General features: G+C 33.2%; 1 long non-coding RNA gene across 2 annotated transcripts in view; it reads left to right on the top strand.

Moving 5' to 3' along the window:
- The window catches only part of LOC113254372 (uncharacterized), a 109083-nt gene extending 93632 nt beyond the window's left edge, over positions 1-15451 (top strand). For both annotated transcript variants that reach the window (XR_006409387.3, XR_003315757.4), the window contains exon 4: positions 12915-15451. This is a non-coding gene — a long non-coding RNA (uncharacterized LOC113254372). The remainder of the gene's footprint in view (positions 1-12914) is intronic.
- Positions 15452-20374: the final 4923 nt, after the last annotated feature.

The raw sequence follows: 20374 nt of genomic DNA, 5'->3' as shown, positions 1-20374 counted from the left end.
TGCATACTATATGTAAGGCATGTGCTGTGCCCTTTCTATTTGTTTGTCTCGTTTAAACTTCACTGCAACACAATGAGGTAGATGCTATTTTACTCCTATTTTACAGATGAACAAACCGAGGCTTAAAAAGTTTGCCGTTATTCCCAGATGAATCACTTATGTAGCTCTAACTTCAGAATCCATATTAAAAATTACTTATTCTAAATATCACATGTTGGTTCACAAACTCCTTTGAGAATATTACAAAAATAATAAAAATGTCATTTGCAGATTCTTTGCATGTCGGGTAGCTCACGAATCCTCTGAAACACTTCTGTGGGCAGCAAGGAATCCTCTGACATGAAGTGAAGTCCCCTTTCCTTACAGATCAAATTTTAAATTCTATAATCTGATAAACAAATATTCTCAAACTTTTTATTTTCAAGTAAAATCCACATTTCAGATGACAACCTGCCGTTAGTCTCCATAATGTGGCTTCTTAGGGACTCCAAATCCTTTCGGTTCCGTAGAACAACGTTTGAGAAACACTGAGATAATGACACGTTCAGTTCCTCAGAAAATGTTTTTTCTCTTCATGTTGGAGAGCAAGCTTGTTATGAACTATACCTGACTTATCATTGCATCCCATCGTCAGGTTCTTAAGGGGTTATTTACACAATCCAGATTTTATGTGGATATTTCAATGAGTTAAGATTTGAAAGAAAAGTAAAACATGTCTCCACAGCCAAGGTAGGTAGGCAAATTGCTTTTTATCACAGAAACTGAGCAGCATCAGCAAATAGCTGACAAAAATGAAAATGTGTTGATCCAGATTATTGAGACCACCCCTAGACACATTTGGATCAATGCTCAAACATGTGACTTGTAAGTTAATCAGTGGATAAAAAGAACCAAGTTGTGATTTTAGATGGGTGGCAGCAATTGTAAGCTGACTGCCAGTGGACTGAATTTGGCCCACAAATGTTGTTTGTCCTGCATCATATTTAAAAAAAAAAAAATAAGCCAGAATTTAAACACCAGGGTATTTGCTTTTTACATGAATGTCTGAAAATTTGGAAGCTCTGACAACACTGGGCCCAGATTCTCACACGCTGATGATTGGCTAGAAGTGAACCGCAGCTGTTCCCTCGACACGGGACTTGTACGTTCCAGTGCATCACGGCCCCCGGCAGAGCCATTTCACACATTTAACGTACCTGTCTGTCCCCTGTTGGCAGTTGTAACCCTAGAAGACTGGCCTGGAAATTTGAAGAATTAACAATGAAACCATTATTTTTAATAATGCATCCTATGTTGCAATGCGAGGAAGAAGTCACCTCTTCTAAAGTGCATATGTTGAAGATACACACTCCTAGTCACAGAGCCTGCTAAGACTCCCAAGAAAGGGTGTAAATAGAAAAAAAATCCCACGTTTAGTTTGAATTCATACCAGTTTGACTACGGAGAAACAAAGGACTTGAATCCTAGCCTACTGATCAAAGGCAAATCAGTACCACAGGTAGCAGTGAGCGGCAGGAATCCAGGCAGTCCACGGTGAGGATGAAATCAAATCCAGAGGCCAGGTATTATTCCAGTGGATAAGGCATCCACAATTAAATGTAATTTTTAATGCCCGTGGTCTATAAGAAAAACAGGGGTAGTGGGAGGGGGAGATAGGGATCAATTTTCTTTTTATTCTCTAGATACTGGTTTTAAATCTGTATACCACCTTGTAATTAAAAGCAATATATAGACAAAACATAAATGCGCAAACATTTTAGTTCATCACATTTTACAGTTCTTTGTTTTCTAGTCTTTTCTATGTGGTGATGATGCAGATAATATTATTAAAATGGTCTAGTAGGTTATAGTAGGTCCAGTTATTTTAAGTCCTTACAATTCTATAGGGCCTTGAAGGAAGTTTCCTCTTGAGAAAGAATAAATAAATAACTAGGTCAAGGTCTAATTGTTTGTGTTGACTAATAAACATAACACTGAATTTCTACTCCTAGTGCTTTGTTGAATCTTAGACCAGGGTGTATATATTAGAGAACTGAGTTGATTTAGGAGGACTTTGAGTCCGTAAGTTATCATGGAAAAATCTCTTTGATGTGTCACTCATCTTTCCGCAGCCCTGCTAATATTAGAGCACTTCATTTTTTTGCAAAGCACTTTCACATACTGCAAACTTGCCTTTAGGTATTGCAATTAAGTCAATTTTAGGATATTTAGCCTAATGGAAGTACGGACAAGGCTAGCTCAAAAAGGAGGATGACTGACTGACTCAGGAGTTTTCTTTCTGCTTCAGCAGTCCTTAAGACTGAGAGACTTAATAATTCTGATTAGTAGGTAACAGAAACAATACTTAGGAAGACTCTGGAAATGTAAGAGTTGGCATCCACATTAGATCCTTACCATTTATTTACCACTTGAAATTTGACTATTCACAAACTACCCCAGAAGTTTATGACATTTAAAAACTGTGATCATTTAAAAACAAAACAAAACTGTGATCATTTTTTGAAGCTAAAAATTTGAATTATTTTCTTTTCAACTCTGGTAATTTGGAGAAAATCACTTAGCTAGAATATGAGTCTAGTCACTTACTGGGCATCACTGCTGTCTGTTGTTCTCTAACCATCTCTGCATATGAAGCATTTCTCTTCGTATGGTTAAAACACACACGCGCACACACACACAACTTGGAGACAACTGCCGTTAGTCTCCATAATGTGGCTTCTTAGGAACTCCAAACCCTTTAGGTTCCGTAGAACAACATTTGAGAAACACTGAGATAATGACACGTTCGAAACCTCAGAAAATGTTTTTTTCTCTTCATGTTGGAGAGCAAGCTTGTTATGAACTGTACCTGACTTGTGTGTGTGTGTGCGTGTGTGTGTGCATCTGTGGAAATCAAATGGTCTTCAAAGAAAAGAGGCACTCAGAGAGACAAAAATAAAAGTGATTGACTTCTGGTGAAAGGATTTCTCAGCTGAAAAAGACCAACTCTATCAGTGTTTCTATGTTTGCAAATTTAGAAACTTCAGATTTCAAAAATCGAAAATCTCAGGAGTCTACTGTCCTTTTGGTATATCCTTTAATACCAATTCTCTTATTTTTAACAATGCACAGCCTTGAGTTTGCCAAACAATTGCCAATTTAATCTTCACTTAGTCAAATCAGAAAATACTTACTGAACGCCCATTTGCACAGATTATGGGGTTAACAGAGATCAAAACAAAGCATTGTATCAAATAAGGTTCCTTCCAGAGGTACTCCTTACCCGCAATATTTAAAGACCTCTCTTTCTGGTCATGTGATCCTCTAATTATTCACATTCCTTTTCACTTTGCTGTATTTTTGCATAAGCCTTTTCCTCTCCTTCAGATGATCTCTATGCCTAAATCCTATTTTCATTCCAGTTTCAGTTCAGGTGGTAATTTCCTCAGGAAACTTTGCCAAGGAGAGTTGAGCATCTTTTCCTGAGTCTAGCCAGCACTCAATCAGATGTTTTCTATTGTATTGAGATTATCCATTTGTGTGCTTGTCTCCACTCTGATATCACCTGCCATTGTTAGATCTTGAATGAGGGGTTAGGCTGTGTTTATTTGTTTGTTTGTTTTTCACTAGTGGGTATCTGCAGCGCATATCAAAGTGCCTAGAAGAGTAAACATTCACATAATTTCTGATAAAGTTCAAAGAATCAGATGGAAGAAAATGCCCATCAGGTAGAATGGGATGAGGAGGTGAGGTGGACACTGTCCTGGATGGAAAAAAAAAGCTGAGAGGCAGCAGTATTCAGCATATACAGAGTATAAATGTGCAGTTAATTGAGAGCTGACAGGACACTGCCAAATGAGAAAAGAGCAACTACACTGGAGAATAAACTTGCAACAAATCCAAGAAATACGGTGGCCATTTGTTCAATGACCATATGATTGGGTTTGATTCTGGGCCTACCAGGCAGTACTTTGTCAAAATGATCCTACCAGATGTGTTTTATATCCAGAGGAAATAAAACATTTAGGATAACCCAATAATGTTTCAAACTTTTTAAAAATGCAAATGAAATACTTTTTGAGAAATGCATAAATTACAAAATTCAACCATATATGTAATCTTAGTTAGGTCTATGCAGTCAAAAGAGAAATTGTAACCGTATGCCACTGATTTAGCTTTGTAATGATCTTACTGCTCTTACATGTTTTCTTGTTATAATATTAAATAATATAAACAATTCCAGACAAATTATTTCTTAGTTTGATAATTGCTCTAATTTTGAAAATCTGATGAAGCAAGGATTCAACCTGGAAAAGCTCTAGTCTTTTGATTCTCCGTTAAAAATTTATATTTATGCTTCCCTTAGGGTTGAGAAAAAAAAAATATATATATATATATATATATGTGTGTGTGTTTATGCCATTTAGTGTCATTTGTGGTCTATTGATATAAAACAAACAGTCTTTAATGTATTGTTTTATTTACAAAGTTTACTTAAATTTGTGTGAGCTTTTCAGAATTTTTAAAAATAATATTCCCAGAAAAGTGCTGATTTTTAAAATTGGGAATCTTCTGTAATGACACCATCTCCAGAAAATGAGCTTAATTATTTGTTTTTTGCCTGAGGATGTGACTTAAATCAAGATTTTCCAATTATAATCTGAGAAAAGGGAAATAGGTTATATAAAATTATTTTATAACCACTGATATTCATCTTTCTTCACTGAGTGCTGTGACATCCTGAGCACAGGTCTAGACCCCAGGACAACCAAAATTCATTAGAGAAAGTCCTTGCTTTTGAGGCACTCATAGTCACGTAGGGAAGATAAACACAAGAACAGAAAAAGGCAATACTTGAAAAATAATTAGCTAGAGGTTTGTGTAAGTGCTATGGGAGCAGAGAAGGACAGCATTTGGGCAGTATGAGGGCCTAATGAATGTGTGGTGGTGGTGATGCTGAGTCTTAAGGATGAATAATGGTTGAGAAGGGAAGAGAATTCTAGGCAAGGGAAAAAGCAAGTACCAAGACATGGGGTTGAAAACTAAAGTACCTGATGAATCAAATCCTTGAACACACCAAACATGTTTGTATCTAAGGGCCTTTGCACTTGCTCTTTTACGTTCTGGAACACTTCTCCCCAGAACATCACATGGTGTATTTGCTTATTTCACTCAGTTCTCTGATCAGATGTCATGCAGTATTCCTTCATCTATCATTTCTATCTCCTTTCTCTGCTGTATTTTTTCCCGAGGAATTATTACTATATGCTTGTTATTTATTATCCACATTAAAGCCTGCAGGAGAGCATGAACTTCATGTGTAGTTGGATCCAAATTTCCCAGAACAGGGAACGGTTCTCAGTAAGAACTTGCTGAATGAATGAAATAATGCACATGTAAGCGTTGATAGCAAGTGAGCATACCTGAGATTCATCTTTGCTTCTGTGACTATTTCAATGCATAAATGACTTAGGGTGGTAAACATGTTAAACAACCCTGAACTTGAGGATAGAAGCGTGGGCTGGAGAGATGAATAAAGCTCTAAAGTCCCAAACCTGTCCCATCAGTTTCTTAAAGTTTTTTCTGAGTAAACCAGTAGCCTCATATACTTGTAGGATTAAGAATTAATCATACACGTTAAAAGTTAACTTTTGACCCCAAACGACTGCGATTACAGAATATTTTTGAAGGAGCATATGTCATAAATTATTCTTGCAATATAGTCATGACTGTAATCTCCTTAGCAAGATTTTCTGGACTAGAAGCCCTGCTCTCATAAACCTTTACCTTTTTCCAGAACTCAGTTCTGAAATAAATGAAAAGACAAACCTCATTGTCACAAACCAACACATTCATAATTATTTCTAATTTGGTGCAATTCCTCTTGAAATTCCCAAGAAATGTGTATTTCTTTCCCAGTGTAATGATATTGTATAATTTATATTTGTACATGTCTAAATGCTCTAGATACACATAACTTGGATTGTGGGGAAATACTTGAATTATATTCATAGGAAAAGTGATCTGGTTGTTGTAACTAGACTGCTAATTATTAATATCACATGCTATATATTTGTAGTCAATTACTCCAAGTTAATAAAGAAGGTAGCTATTTTATTTGATGATAGAATAAGTGAAAAAGTTCTATTTTCCAATTCTAGCAATATAAGTCATGAACTTTTAAAATATTTGAGAATAGAATTTCATTTTATATTATTTTACATACTTGCCAAACTTCAGGCATGAATATAGTACTGATGCTCTATAACTCTAGGTTAAATTATATTGTTTAAAGAATATATATATTAGGAATATATGTTAAGAATATATATATACATATATATATACATATGTATATATGAAGAATATACACATATAATTTGATGTAGTCCCACTTATCTTTTTTTTTTTTTCCCCTTTTGTCGCCTGTGCTTTTGGTGTCAGATCCATGAAATCATTGCCAAGAACAATGTCATGAACCTTTTCCTCTACATTTTCTTCTAGGAGTTTTACAGTTAGAGGTCTTACATTTAAGTGTTTAGTCCATTTTGAGTTGTTTTTTTGTGTATGGTGTAAGGTAAGGATCCAATTTCCTTCTTGTGGATATGGATAACCATTTTTCTCCAGCACCATTTTTAAAGACTATCCTTTCTCCATTATGTGTTCTCAGTACCCTTGGGAAAGATTAGTTGACTGTGTATGTGTGGATTTATTTCTCTATTCTGTCCCTTGGTCTTACGTGTCCATCTTTATGCAAGTACCATACTGTTTTAATATGCCAGTACCATACTGTAGCCTTATATTTTGAAATCAGGAAGTGTGATGCCTCCAGCTTTGTTAATCATTGACTATATTGTTTTGGCTACTTGGGTCCTTTATGGTTCCCTAGGAATTCTAATTGTTTTCTCTATTTCTGTAAAAAAAAAAAAAAAAAGTCATTGGGATTTTGATAGGATTGTATTGAATCTATAGATAGCTTTGGGTAGTGTGAATATTTTAACCATATTGAGTCTTCCATTTTATGGACATGGGATAGTTTTCTATCTTTTCATAGTTCCATTCTTTACTTTCTTTCATCATCAATGTTTGTAGTTTTCCATGTACATGTCTTTCATCTCTTAAGTTTACCCTTTTTTTTAGTCAAGTTTATTCTTAAGAATTTTATTTTTAATGCAATCATAAAGGGACTGTTTTCCTAATATAATTTAGATAGTTCCCTGTGAGAGCATTAAAACACAACTGATTTTCATGTGTTGATTTTGTATCCTGCAACTTTAGTAAATTTGTTTATTAGTGCTAGTGTTTTGGGATTTTTTTTGTCTCTGTGTGTGTGTGTGTGTGTGTGTGTGTGTGTGTGTGTAGTCTAGGGAACAACAATCAACAGAATGAACAACTAACCTATGGAATGGGAGGACATATTTGCAAACCATATATCTGATAAGGGATTGATTTCCAAAATACATAGGAAATGCCTACAGTTCCATTGCAAAAAAAAATTCTAATTCAATTTTTAAAAAAAGAGTTGGGGACTTAAATAAACAATATTCTGAGAAAGACATACAGGTGGCCAATATGAATATGAAAAGATGTTCAACCTCAGTAATCGTCAGGGAAATAAAATAAAAACCACCACTCACCTGTTAGGATGACTATTATCAAAAAAACAAAAAGAAAGCAAAACAAAAACAGATAAAAGATGAGTGTTGGTGAGGATATGGAGAAATTGAAACCCTTGTGCGTTGTTAGTAGGAATGCAAAATGGCACAGCTGCTATGGAAAACGGTATGGAGATTCCTCAAAAAATTAAAAATAGAACTACCATAGAACCCAGCAATCCCACTTCTGGGTATTTATACAAAAGAACTGAAATCAGAATCTCAAATACATTCATGCTCATGGCAGCACTATTCACAATAGCCAACATGTGGGGAAAACATAAATGTCCATGGCTGGATGAATAAAGAAAATGTGGTATATACATACAATGAAATATTATTTACTCTTTCCAAAGAAGGAAATCTTACAATACACATGAACATGGATGAACCTTGAGGATATTATGCTAAGGAAAATAAGGTAGTCACAGTGGCACAAGTACTGCTTGATTCCACCTACATGAATGATCTAAAATAGTGAAACTCATAGAAGTAGGGAGTGGAATGGTTGTTTCCAGGAACGAGGGGCAGGGAAAAATGAGGAGTTATTATCCAATGAGTATAAGGTTTCAGTTGTGTAAGATAAATAAGTTCTAGCAATCTGCTTTACAACATTGGGCCTATCCTTGACAATATTGTATTTCACACTTAGAAATCTGTTAGCATAGGTCTCATGCTAAGTGTTCTTACCACGTTTTTTTAAAAAAGAATATATATGAACATATACTTAATTTAAAAATCTGTAGGTTGCTTAAAAATACTGAAATGCTGTTTCATATTTGTTTTGAAAAAATAAGTTCCATTATGAGAAGTCATTGGTCATTTATTTAAAATCCACATCAAAGAAGAATGAGGGAAAAAGTTTTTAAAAACTAGATAACTGAAATAGTCATTGAATTTGAATTACTGAAACTGGGAAATACGCAATTATGAAAATTTGAGAATCCTTCAAAATATGAGTATTTGTTTCAGAGTTTTTCAAAGTATATCTACGTGAAGCCAGCAGATGTTGGCTGTGTGTGTTCGTATTCTTTGTAAGTAGTGTAAACAGCAAGTACTTAGTATTTATATACCACCTGACAGAGTAGTCAAACACCACAAAGACATTTATTTGTTAATCATAAAGAAAATAGGTGTTAAGAATAATGTAGAGCATGTTATTTATGTTGCCAACAGGTTAATTTTATAGAACTTACAATAGAGGAGTGGAAGAAAAAATGCTTCTCAGGGAAGCAGTCTTTTGGTTTTCAAAGGTTAGGGAAATTGGGCTGTTACTTACAATAAACACAGAACACGTTAAGAATTTTCTCCTCTATGTGATCTTCAGAAATAGTTTTCCATGAATAGTAAAAGCTCAAGAAACACAGAGAGAGAGAGAGAGAGAGAGAGAGAGAGAGAGACAGAGAGGGAGAGAGAGAGGGAAGAAGAAGGGAGAGAGGAAGAGAGTGAGAGAGAGAGGGAAAGAGCAAGCACATAAACACATCCATTATGTAACTTTACATGCTGCAAATGAATTGGCTGTGAGATTACAAGGCAGGAGTGGCATCTAACACCTGTGCCTTAATTGCTTTCATGAATGACAACTGCAGATATACACAGAGTCACAAGTACAGAAGTAGAGTGAGTGTATCAAACTTCTGACATCTCAAAAAAAAAAAAAATTTAGATATGACACAAAACTCGTTTCCTCTTTTTCGAATTTTCAACTTAAGATAATTCCATAAATGAAAAAAAAAAGTATACTCCTTCATGGTGTAGCTTCTGAGTTGATTTTTCAGTTCTTCAGTGTAATAATTTCTCACTAGCAAAAAAATACCAATTTTACCAGATCCAATCTATATCTCCCTTTTTATTCATAGCTGAGATTCAGCTCTCCAGGTGAAAGGGAAGAGTTACTATTTGAATAAGTGATGTTGCCCATTTAAACATAGAGCAGTCAAGTGTTAATTTTTACATATTCATGACTGCCAATATTTTGATTAATTCTCATGACATCAACTGGCTCTGATGCTTGAAGTAAGATTTCAAGATCTTATGAGTTATTCATATAGACCTAGGCATTATCAATATTTTCCCTACAAAGAAAGACTATACATGAAGGGTAAAATACCTTAAGAGTGTATTGATCAGTTTATAAGTAAAGATAACAGTAAAGTTAACTTTTATTGAATTGGCAAACTGATTTACATATATCAAGTATTCTTAGCATATTAATTTTTACCAAACCTGAGGGGAAAAAAATCAGCTGTATCAAATTTCATCTAAAAGCAACTAAATCTTTATGTTACTTATGAAATAAAAATAAAATTCCTTTGGAAATGTTGTAAATTTTCTTCATTTCTAAAAATAATAACTTTATGACAATATGGATGGACCTTGAGGGTGTTATGCTAAGTGAAATAAGTCAGATAGAGAAGACAAATAGCATAGGATTTCACTTACATGTGGAATCTAAAAATTAAAACAAATGAACAAAACAGTAACAAATCAGAAATGCAGAGAACAAACTGATGGTTGCCAGGGGGAAGGGGCATGAGAGGATGGACAAAATAGGGGAAGGGGATTCAAAGATACAGACTTCTAGTTATTAAAAAAAAAAAACAGGGTACAATGTACAGTATAGAGAATATAGTTAATAATATGTAACAATTTTGTATGGTGACAGATGGTAGCTAGATTTATCCTGGTGATCACTTTGCAATGTATATAAATGTTGAATCACTATGTGGTACACCTGAAACATATAATATTGTATGCCAAATACACTTCAATAAAAAATAAATGAATGAATGAATATTAAAAATATATGTTTTAGGTAGATTATTCCAAGGCAAGCAACGTAGCATGATGATAAAGTTCAGAAAGGACTTTTCAGTTGTATCGCTTTTTTTAAAAGCCTGCTCTGACATTTCTAATGTTTTCTCTTGGGCTAATTGCTTCATCTATCTGTGCCGGTTTTCTACCCATAAAATGGGGGGGGGGGTCTATCTCAAAGGTGCTTGTGAGAATTAAATAAGACAATCCATTCAAACTAAGCACTGTGCACGGCACATAGAAAATGCTCCATTTTTGATATAATAATAAATAATAACGTCATTAAAATTGAAATAGCCTCAGTTTAAAAATAAATTAGTACATTTTAGGACTGTGGCATTTGAAATGTTTACTTACAATCAGTTTGAGGGTGCTGGTTTTAAGAATGTTGACAATTATGTTTGTGGGAGAACATATTTCTGACTTCTCTCCTCCCTGCAAACTTAGATGTGGAACTTCAGTTGTTTGCATAGCATTTGAACTACCATTTATATATGTTTCTAAGATACTATCTCTAAAATTACCTTTAGAAGCCTCCTGTCTGTTTCCTTGGCTTGTATTCTACACCAATGTAGATAAATATAGCATTGAATGCTAAAATATTCTGCAAAAGTCAGCATAGGTTTAAACAGTCTCATTCGTTCAGTTATCATGTAGCATTTATAGTAAACATTCCAAGCAGCTTCATAATAAAATTCTTAGTGGGAAACAGTAACTAACATAAAGTAAAATCAAAACATATATCTTCTCTTTATGCATACATTTATTTCGTACATCAAGTCTCTGGTTTTTGGCCGAGCTTTCTGATATTTATGCTGGGTGCACAATTAGTGAACTTGGCATTGACACATATTTCAGAGGTCAAAACCATGCAAGAATATAGTCCCTTGCTTTGTCTGAGATTGCCCTAGACATTCTGTGATAAGTAGCAAGTAAATCACTGCTGTATTTTACATAAAGGAAGAAAAAAAAAAAAAGCCTGACTATTGGCTTCTATTAAGTTAAATTTTTTCCTCAATGACAGGGGTGTGTGTAATCTAATATTATAAATTAAATAAATTCTAAATATTAGGCCTTTTAATATTTTTGTTTTAGTTTACTTTATTCCATTGAAATTTTAACCAGCAACTGTGACCTCAAATATTATCAAGTTGTGGGCTTTACACCATAAAGAAATAATAGGTAACACCTAAGATTTAGAGTGTTTGCATTTTTACTAACTTTGACCTGAAAAAAATAAATCCAGTTAAAATTAACTCAATGTATTTCAACATATTCTCTAAACTACTTTTATCCTATCGTTTCATAAAGAGATTTTTTGAAGTTCTAGGACATTGTCATGATTATCATATCCCAAAGTAAATTATTTTAGATAACACAGAATTTAATAGAATTTAAGTCAGCAACTTCCTGTCAGTTAACACAATAGTAGCTTTTAGTACTCTAATTTATCCTCTTTTTCCTCTTAAGAAATAGGTGTCCCTCAAATATCTACATCTATCTCTCTGTGTCCATATGGTTTTGAACAAGTGGTGCAAGTATTCACTATTTGCTGTGTACCCACACTTGTATAGTTCAGCTGGAGTACCATCTGGTGTGGTACTCTTCCCATTTTCCTCATTTCGATTGCTTTCTCAATCTGGAAAATGGTAGCTTGATTGTCCATCGGGTCTCCATATGGCTGCTGGATCATTCTATGTAGTATCCATCAGCAATATTTGATGGGTTGTTTAAAGTTCATCCAGGGTGTTCACAAGTTGATAATTTGGTCATAAAATATCAGAAATTTTGTTTGGAGAAATATCATAATCTTAGATTTTAGGAATGAAATCTTTTGGATTGGCTAAAGGAAAGAAACAAGAAAACACATCCGTATCTTTCTGAGAAGCAGATGGCTACTCTTATAGTGTTAGTTATCCAAAATTGTTTCTATTTTTACCCTTCTATACTGTCTAAGATGACATTTTAGTGGAAGCAGCATCCTTACATACAGATTATCTTTGTTGCTTGAAGGACAACTATTGAAATAAGGAAGCATACGAGATTAAATTTCTGCAGAACAATGAGGCAGTCCAACAGAGCTATAAGGATCAATCAGTGAAAAATGGAATCCTAATGATAGATACCATGAAGATGTGATAGGAAGCAATATTGTAAAGATGTGAAGAAATTATGATGCATATCCTCGTGTAAATATAAACTTGCCTGAAGGAGATCATAGTTTAGCAATCTCCCTTTCTGCCTTCCTATCAAAATAAGCCAAATCTTTAATGAATTTTGGAACACCAAAAATGTGTAGTTTCTTAATTTATCATTTAACATCCTCCATTTCTCGGTTTTGTAAGTAGAATGGAGTAAAAAAGATTGTTTTCTCCTCTATTTCTCATTTTATGCTTTGCTGGTTTTAATTTTATTTCTTTTCCCATTCTCTCTTGTCATTCATTCATTTATCCTTTCTTTTCACAGTTATTGAGTACCTGCCAGAGATTCAGGGGATAACAGGTAATTTGGTGAGGACCACTGTGTACTCAGGGAGATCTTAGGAGAAAGAAGGTATGTGAACCAATAATTACAGTAAAATGGGATTGGCACCAAGGGGTATTCATAAGGAAATCTGAAACCACAGAAAACCCCCTAACTCTGCCAAGTGGATTCCTGATTAATACATCTTCATGTTTTCCTGAATCACAGTCTGCATAAATATCTGCTTTATTTTATCTTTCACACAAGATTTACTGAAGCGTGATCAATGACATCATTTGTTGTATAAGTGGGAATATTGCTAGCTGGCTTAAAACCTCAAAATCCAAACCCTAGCTGAAATTGGAACATAATTTTCAATTTACCTCATCTGTATAGTACGTGTGTAAAATGTTTCTGAATGATTTATTCCATCTTTCTTAAAATTATTCCCTCTTATGTAAAAATGGAAAGGATGTTCATGATTCTTACCTGGTGTCTATTCATTCTTTGCGTAAGGCTTACAACACTTAACATGAGACCAGAATCTAGCTTTCTCTTTAAATAAAGCTTTAGCCTTCATATTACATTACTGCAGGTCTTATTTTATGTGTTTACTGAAAAGTTCTTGATATCTCCAAGTTTTGCAAACTGCTTCCTCTAGGATCTACCTTCTTCAAAGTGGATTTGGATTCTGTTACTTTTGTCTCAGAGATGTGTTAGCTACCTATTAAACTCTAAATTTATTTCGAAATTGATTGAAAAATGACATTTAACTGATGTCTGTGTTTTAGAGTTGTACTTAAATGAGAATTAGAATTGTCAGAAATAATTTGAAGACTGAATGATGCCTACTCCAAGTACTGTACTAGGCTAAAGCTTAATAAAACATACTAGTCTTATTTAAAATCAAACTAAAATTTAAAAGTTCTATTCAAAATCTGGTAGCATTCTCGTCTGACTTTAAAAATGTACAGTTAGTGTACTCATTCAATTTTGCATTCAACTTTTGTCACTTTATATTAGTCAACTAAGAACATTTGGACCTAAAAAAATTTCAAAGTAGTCATTAAAAAAGACATCCTTACATTTTGTACACAAAACCAATTTAATAGATTTTTCCCTTACTTTTCATTAATTTGTTGTGGTGTTATGTAGATATGTCATTATTATCATGAATTTGTATGTAAAATTTATTAAAATTAATTTTCATAAAAACATCTATAATCATTTTATAAGATATTATTTAATTCATTTATTGGTGGTATAATGTAAAATTTCAAAACAAAATAAAATCGTCTTTAACTAGCACCTGTGCATAATATAGTAAGATGAATCCTAAATAAATTAATCTTTGAGATAGTCCATGTATTTTTTTTTCTCAAGTGATGAGGTCACGTGCAAATATTTGTAGATGTTTTTGACAAGCAATTTTTAGTTTTTCTGTCTTCCCCAAGTATGGTGTGTATTTTGGGAATCAAATTCATTCATACATAAGAAGCAGTTATTACTCTAAGGACAAAAATTTATCAAGATAAGTTATTTTCTATAAAAACACATCTATCTTTCTTGTAGACTATTATAAACGGAAGACTGAAGCACAGATCATTGCTCTGAGATATTAATTCCTTAAAAACATAATATCTAGTAAAGAATAATATTTTAAGTATTAAGTACTTCACCCATTCCCACTCTTAAAATTGTTTTTTAGGAATAATTTCTTTATTTTTCTAAATTACTACAACTTTTCAAAAAAGCCTATCTCTTCAGCAAATCTTTGTGCAGAGAGCAGATATTTTCCTGAGAATCATGCTAATTAGTGAAACTGAAGGATGAATTGGAGAATATATCGCTAAAATATTTTGATATATAGCAATGTATATGCACTTAACAATGCCTTTGCTTAGAACACTTCATCAAAGATTGGTTTCATTTTTGTCTATCAGGATCTCAGTAATAGCCCCATTTCACCTTATCTAAATTGGCCTCCCTCAGTTGGTCTCTAACTCCTCAATGCGTTAATTTTCTCTGTGAAAGTTTTCACAATTTGTGACTATTTTTTTCTTTATTGATTTAATTGCTTATTGGTCTCTCGTATCATGCTGGAAGCTTCATGTAGGCATCAAACTTTCTATTTTTTAGCAATATAGATTCACCAACTTGCCTGGCACACAGTAGGAGTTCAGTAAATACACATTGAATATATGAATGAGTGAAATCAAATTTAACACTTTTTTTTTTGCAAAATTCCTACTAGCTCAAAGTCACCTTAAGTGACATATTTTAGTGTGTGTGAAAATCATTTATTCTAAGAGGGTGTCCTAGGGGCTCACAGATTATGTGAGAAATAATTTTATATTATTTCTAATATAAAAATTGTGGAACTATGTATGGCAATATTTTGCAATTGCAATAGGAAAACACAGAGTAATAACTGCTGAAAGAAATGATAATTCTTTTCACTTTGCCATCATTTACATTTTTGTCAACTTTAGAAAAGGAGAAAATGGTGAGAAAAATCTGTAAAGAGTTTACACACAAAAGAATATTTCAACGAAGGAAAATATGTCAGCTTACTATACCATATTTTGTTCTTTCAAAATATTACAAAATTGACATAGGACATAATGTTTGATGTTCTAAGAAAAATACAATATGTTTAGGAAACTGTATATGTGATATGGATGCATCACTAAGAGAACTACATAAGGAACGGCTAACATTTCAAAAGCACAGATTTTCAAAATGGTATGTATATGTGTCTAAAATTGCTGGTGTACTATAATTAATTTTTATTCTATTTTGAAGGGTCATTCACTTATCTTTTATAGACAATTTTCACAGCTTATCATGAATCCCTAGAGCTGCTATGGTTAGGCCAATATATTTACATGAATAGTATGCAAATGCATGTAAGTATTTAAGTATAGTGTTCTTGATATAGCCTAAGGTGTTTCATAAGAATATATCCAACATTTTGCTTTTTGAGGGAGATAAATGTATTTTTATGCTTCATCACACATACTATAAATATCCTTTATGCTCGTACTGTATTCCCACCTTGCTTCACATCATTCATTTAATTTTTTTATATATGCAGCATAATAAATGCATGATGCTAAATTCAAACTTTGCAAGAGTCTGACCCACGATAAGTCAATTTCATATCTTTCTCCGTGCTTCACTGATCTGGTCAGAATGTGGCCTTCTTTGTATATCAACAAGGATTCTGTTCTGTGATTGAAGCCATGAAATCAGATGAGAACCTGGGAAATACCAGAGAAGTATTGTTCAATGGTATTATTACTGTGAATCTTTTTTTTTTTTTCAATTTTCTTTCTCAAAAAAAAAAAGGAAAAAGAAAAAGAAAACTTCTCGGAGGTTACTTAAAACCACAGAAGGCTAAAGCTAGATCTATCATCTAATTTGACAGATGAAGGAAATGACACACAAGTACTGATATAATATCATATTTCAGCTGGTGGCAGAAGCAGGAAGAGAACCCAATTCTACCAGTGCCTAAACTGATGTTCTTCTCAGGCGTCACTCATCTAGGTTTTTCAGGAGGACATAGAAATGGCAGCGTGGTGGGAAGAAGGGAGCAAGAGCTTTCATATAAAGTAGCCTCAGGCCTTGTACTTATCAGCTGTGTGACTTCGGGTGTGTGACAATCCCTACGAAACTCAGTTTTCTTATTTATGCAATGTCAATTATAATAACTGACACTTAAGATCATTTTCAGAAATGAATGAGATGAGACGACAGGTGCTGTATACGGGGCCTGCGACCTGGTAGGCATTGAAATGAAATGTACATATTACTATTCTGATTATTTGTGATTAGCATTATTTTTATAGTTAATCATTACTCCAAGCATGAGTAATCTTACTAGCATTCCACAATAGGAAATGATCACTTGGTGGGCAGAGCTCACCTGACATTGGAAGAATCCAGCATTGGTTTGGCACACGGTGGCTGCACCCGGTTTAAAAGTAATTAGTACTAGTCAACCAAGGTAATCTGGAAATTGGCTCTCAGACCACATTTGCAATTTTATGTGGAGAGAATGATTCAATATTCAGTAAGGGTTAGGTACTTTCGATGTTCAACCCTGAGGTCCTTGTGTAAATAGGATTGTTGTTGAAATGGAATAGAAGTTTTGTGTGCAAAATGACAGCAGGAGCCGCCTGTTAATCAGATTTACATGGAAAAGGAGGAGATAGTGCCATCATGTGAATGTCAATGAGAAGACGCAGTGAATGAGAAGATCAGTTGTTTTTAATGGTAAAATAAATATTAGTAGTAATAACTGGACATAGAGTTGTCCTTCTTGCCTGTAGGTTTCATAATGCAGAAAAGAATCCAATGTTTGTGGGTCATGTTATGTTTGAACAATACTTTTACTTCAAAAAAGTCATTGAAATAGCTTATAAATTAAATGTTTCGGAAGACTATTCAGTGACCGAGTACAGAATAGGAAAATTAGGGATAAGCTATATGTGAGAAAGAAGTATTTTAGAGCAATAATCACTTTTGGAATAATAAAGTTGATGATAATTAAAAATACTTGAGAGGCCAAACCACATGTGTGTTGACCTGGATGTGATCCATAACCTTGCGTAATTTTGTTATTACTATCAGCAGGACTTTTGCTGGAAAAAATACTGTCATATTAAGAGTGTAAGTTGTAATATCTCTAAACCTCAATTTCTCACATTTAAAATAAGAGGAATTGTACCAAAGGACCATTTAAGTCTCTTCCAGCACTAAACTCTGAAAACAATTCTATTATCGATACAAAGATCGTCTTTTTCCTATTCGTGGACCCAGAACCCACCAGGACTGGAGGAGGCTTGGGGGAAACAGTTCACCCTGTGAGGTTCAATTTTAGATCAGATCACACCCAGGAGTGCTGGAGGATGTTAAGAGTGGGCCCAGAGATACTGTTTCCATCATCACTGCCTATTTTGGTCCTGACCCTTCTGGACAGCATAAACCTGGTTTTGACTTTAAGAGGAAATCCCAAATTCAGGGCCAGAAGCAGATCTGCACTGTCTTCCAGAATTGGGAAGTCAGTTGCATTGTGCTAGCCCACTTCCTTGGTGGCTGGAATATAAGTGAAATCACAAGATCTTCTTCTTCTTCTTCTTCTTTTTTTTTTTTTAATGCTCACATATCTTGATACTCATAGCTAATTACATCACAAATGATCCTCCAACCATGTATTGTCTGGAACATGACTGAAAGTATTCAATGGTCCTCAAGCCTCAGGATTTCAGATTTGCAAAATTTTAAAGAGAATCCATTCCAAATTTCCTTTGTTTAACTTATTCCAGAAACTGAAGTGCCTTTAGGTATAAGTGACAGGATAATAGAATTCTAAGTCTTCTCTGCAGTGAATATTATACTTTCATTTTGCACAGTGGAGCTTAAAATGCCTCACTTTATGCTGACGGTGGGCACTTTTCGAGTTTTTCATCCTCTTAATGTTAAAACATATGACGAAGTGGCCACTTGCAAAAAGAGATGAAGAGGATAAGTGAGCATGAAATTCACAGAAACTGAGACCATATTAAACACTAAGTAGGTGTACTTCCATCTACCTCTATTTGTAGATAAAATTTTTAATTTGCTATACCAAGAAATTCACTTGGACAGATTACTTTTTTGTTAAAATTAGAAACCTTGAGGAAAAATATAATAATCATAGGAAAGACAAGTTGAAACACAATAATCTCATAAATAAATGTAAATCAAATACATAGATATGTATAACATTTAAAGATACATAAATAATTTTGAAAAAAATATACTACTAGGGGAACTTACATGTTAAAGTTTAATGTATTTTCATAAAATAATTAATTTCTGTACCCGTATGGGTCTGGCCACAGTAAACAAATTATGTTTAAAACAAAATAAAAATAAAACAAAGAAAATGCCTTTCTGAATATAGACTTTATTACTTAAATCAGTGTAATTTTGTATTATAATAAATGTGAAAAACAAAATTCATATAAATACCCTTCCTACTAAAATATGAAGAGAATTCAAAATGAAGCTAATTCTTTTAAAACAAATTTCTGTAAACAGATTTTTACCATAAGTGTTTTTTCTGCTGATAAACAACATGTAAAGTTAAAGAGAAGAACATAAAAGCAGTAATCACCATCTACCAAATATCATTTTGGGAAATCATTTTAGAATCTTCTAAGCAAACTGGATTTTTATCTCTTGATTAAAAATAACTAGTGCCTTCCTTGACACAATAGGCCTACTTTTCAAATAAGCCAATATAATTAACATGTGAATATTATTTAAAATCTTATTTTATATTTTTAAATGTTTCTAAATAAATTCAGCTAATGTATATAAAATGCCTATAAGATATGTGGGATTCCATTGTAAAGACTAAGAAACAGATAAAGTAGGATAAAAGTTAATAAATCAGAACAGAATTTCAATTTTCATCTACAGTTTCTTTTAAGAAAAATAGATCATAATTTAAAAAGGATATAAATGATAACTTTTTTATATTTTATAATTGTTTCTACAATAGGCTGAGACACTGAATCACCCTGATGATTGGACATCCTGTAAGTGGTTACATTTTCCTAAGAGATGTAAAATTACCATGTGATGGTGTTTTATCACGGCCTAGTTTTGATTTTTAACACCTAATCCCCATTAATTTATCTATGAAAGATATTTCAATTGTATTTGTAGATTTTTTTAAAGCATTATGAATAGCATAGTAGTAGAAAGGTATTAGAATTATTTGAATACTTTGCTTTATCATTATCTAGAAGTAGTTTGCAATTAGTTTTCCTGTTTTATTAACATTTTATGGAAATTTTTGAGCTAAAATGTCAGCCCCTTGGTTTCATGAATCATTACAAAAACATCACGGAGTATCATTTATAATGTACAACAATCTATTTTGATCCAAAAAAATAGACCTATTTGCAGTATGGCATTTTTGGATTCTATTATCATGTAATTTGAAGTAAGTGCTAAAATTATAATCTTGCCTGATACTTACTAGTGAGGTGGTCATAGCATTAAAATTGATATAAGTCAAAAAGAAATAACACGAAGGAAGGGTAATCAAAATACTTTGATTTAATGAACATTACACCTAATATTTCCTATCTTAGTACGCTAATTTTAACACCTAGACTTAATACCTGACTAAAGTATGCTTTCACTTTTATTACCTTAATATCCTTCTCCAATCATCTTTTCTTATATGGCTAAACATTTCAAGTTTTATTTTTTTAAAATAAAATGTATGATATATAAATATTATTTGAAAGTTTTAGTAGGAAAAAAAAATAATTAGGATTCAGGAAGACTGTGAACTCTATGCCAGAAACCAGTAAATAAAAATTAAAAGTACTTTAAAGATAGTCTTAATAATACTTTACAAATGTATAGTTACCATATCATTATAATTGCAACAGCTT

The sequence above is a fragment of the Ursus arctos genome, unplaced genomic scaffold (assembly GCF_023065955.2).
Source record: "Ursus arctos isolate Adak ecotype North America unplaced genomic scaffold, UrsArc2.0 scaffold_12, whole genome shotgun sequence".
NCBI classification, from domain to species: Eukaryota; Metazoa; Chordata; class Mammalia; order Carnivora; family Ursidae; genus Ursus; species Ursus arctos.
The sequence above is the reverse complement of the archived record's forward strand: the minus strand, read 5'-3'. Positions and strand labels throughout refer to the sequence as shown.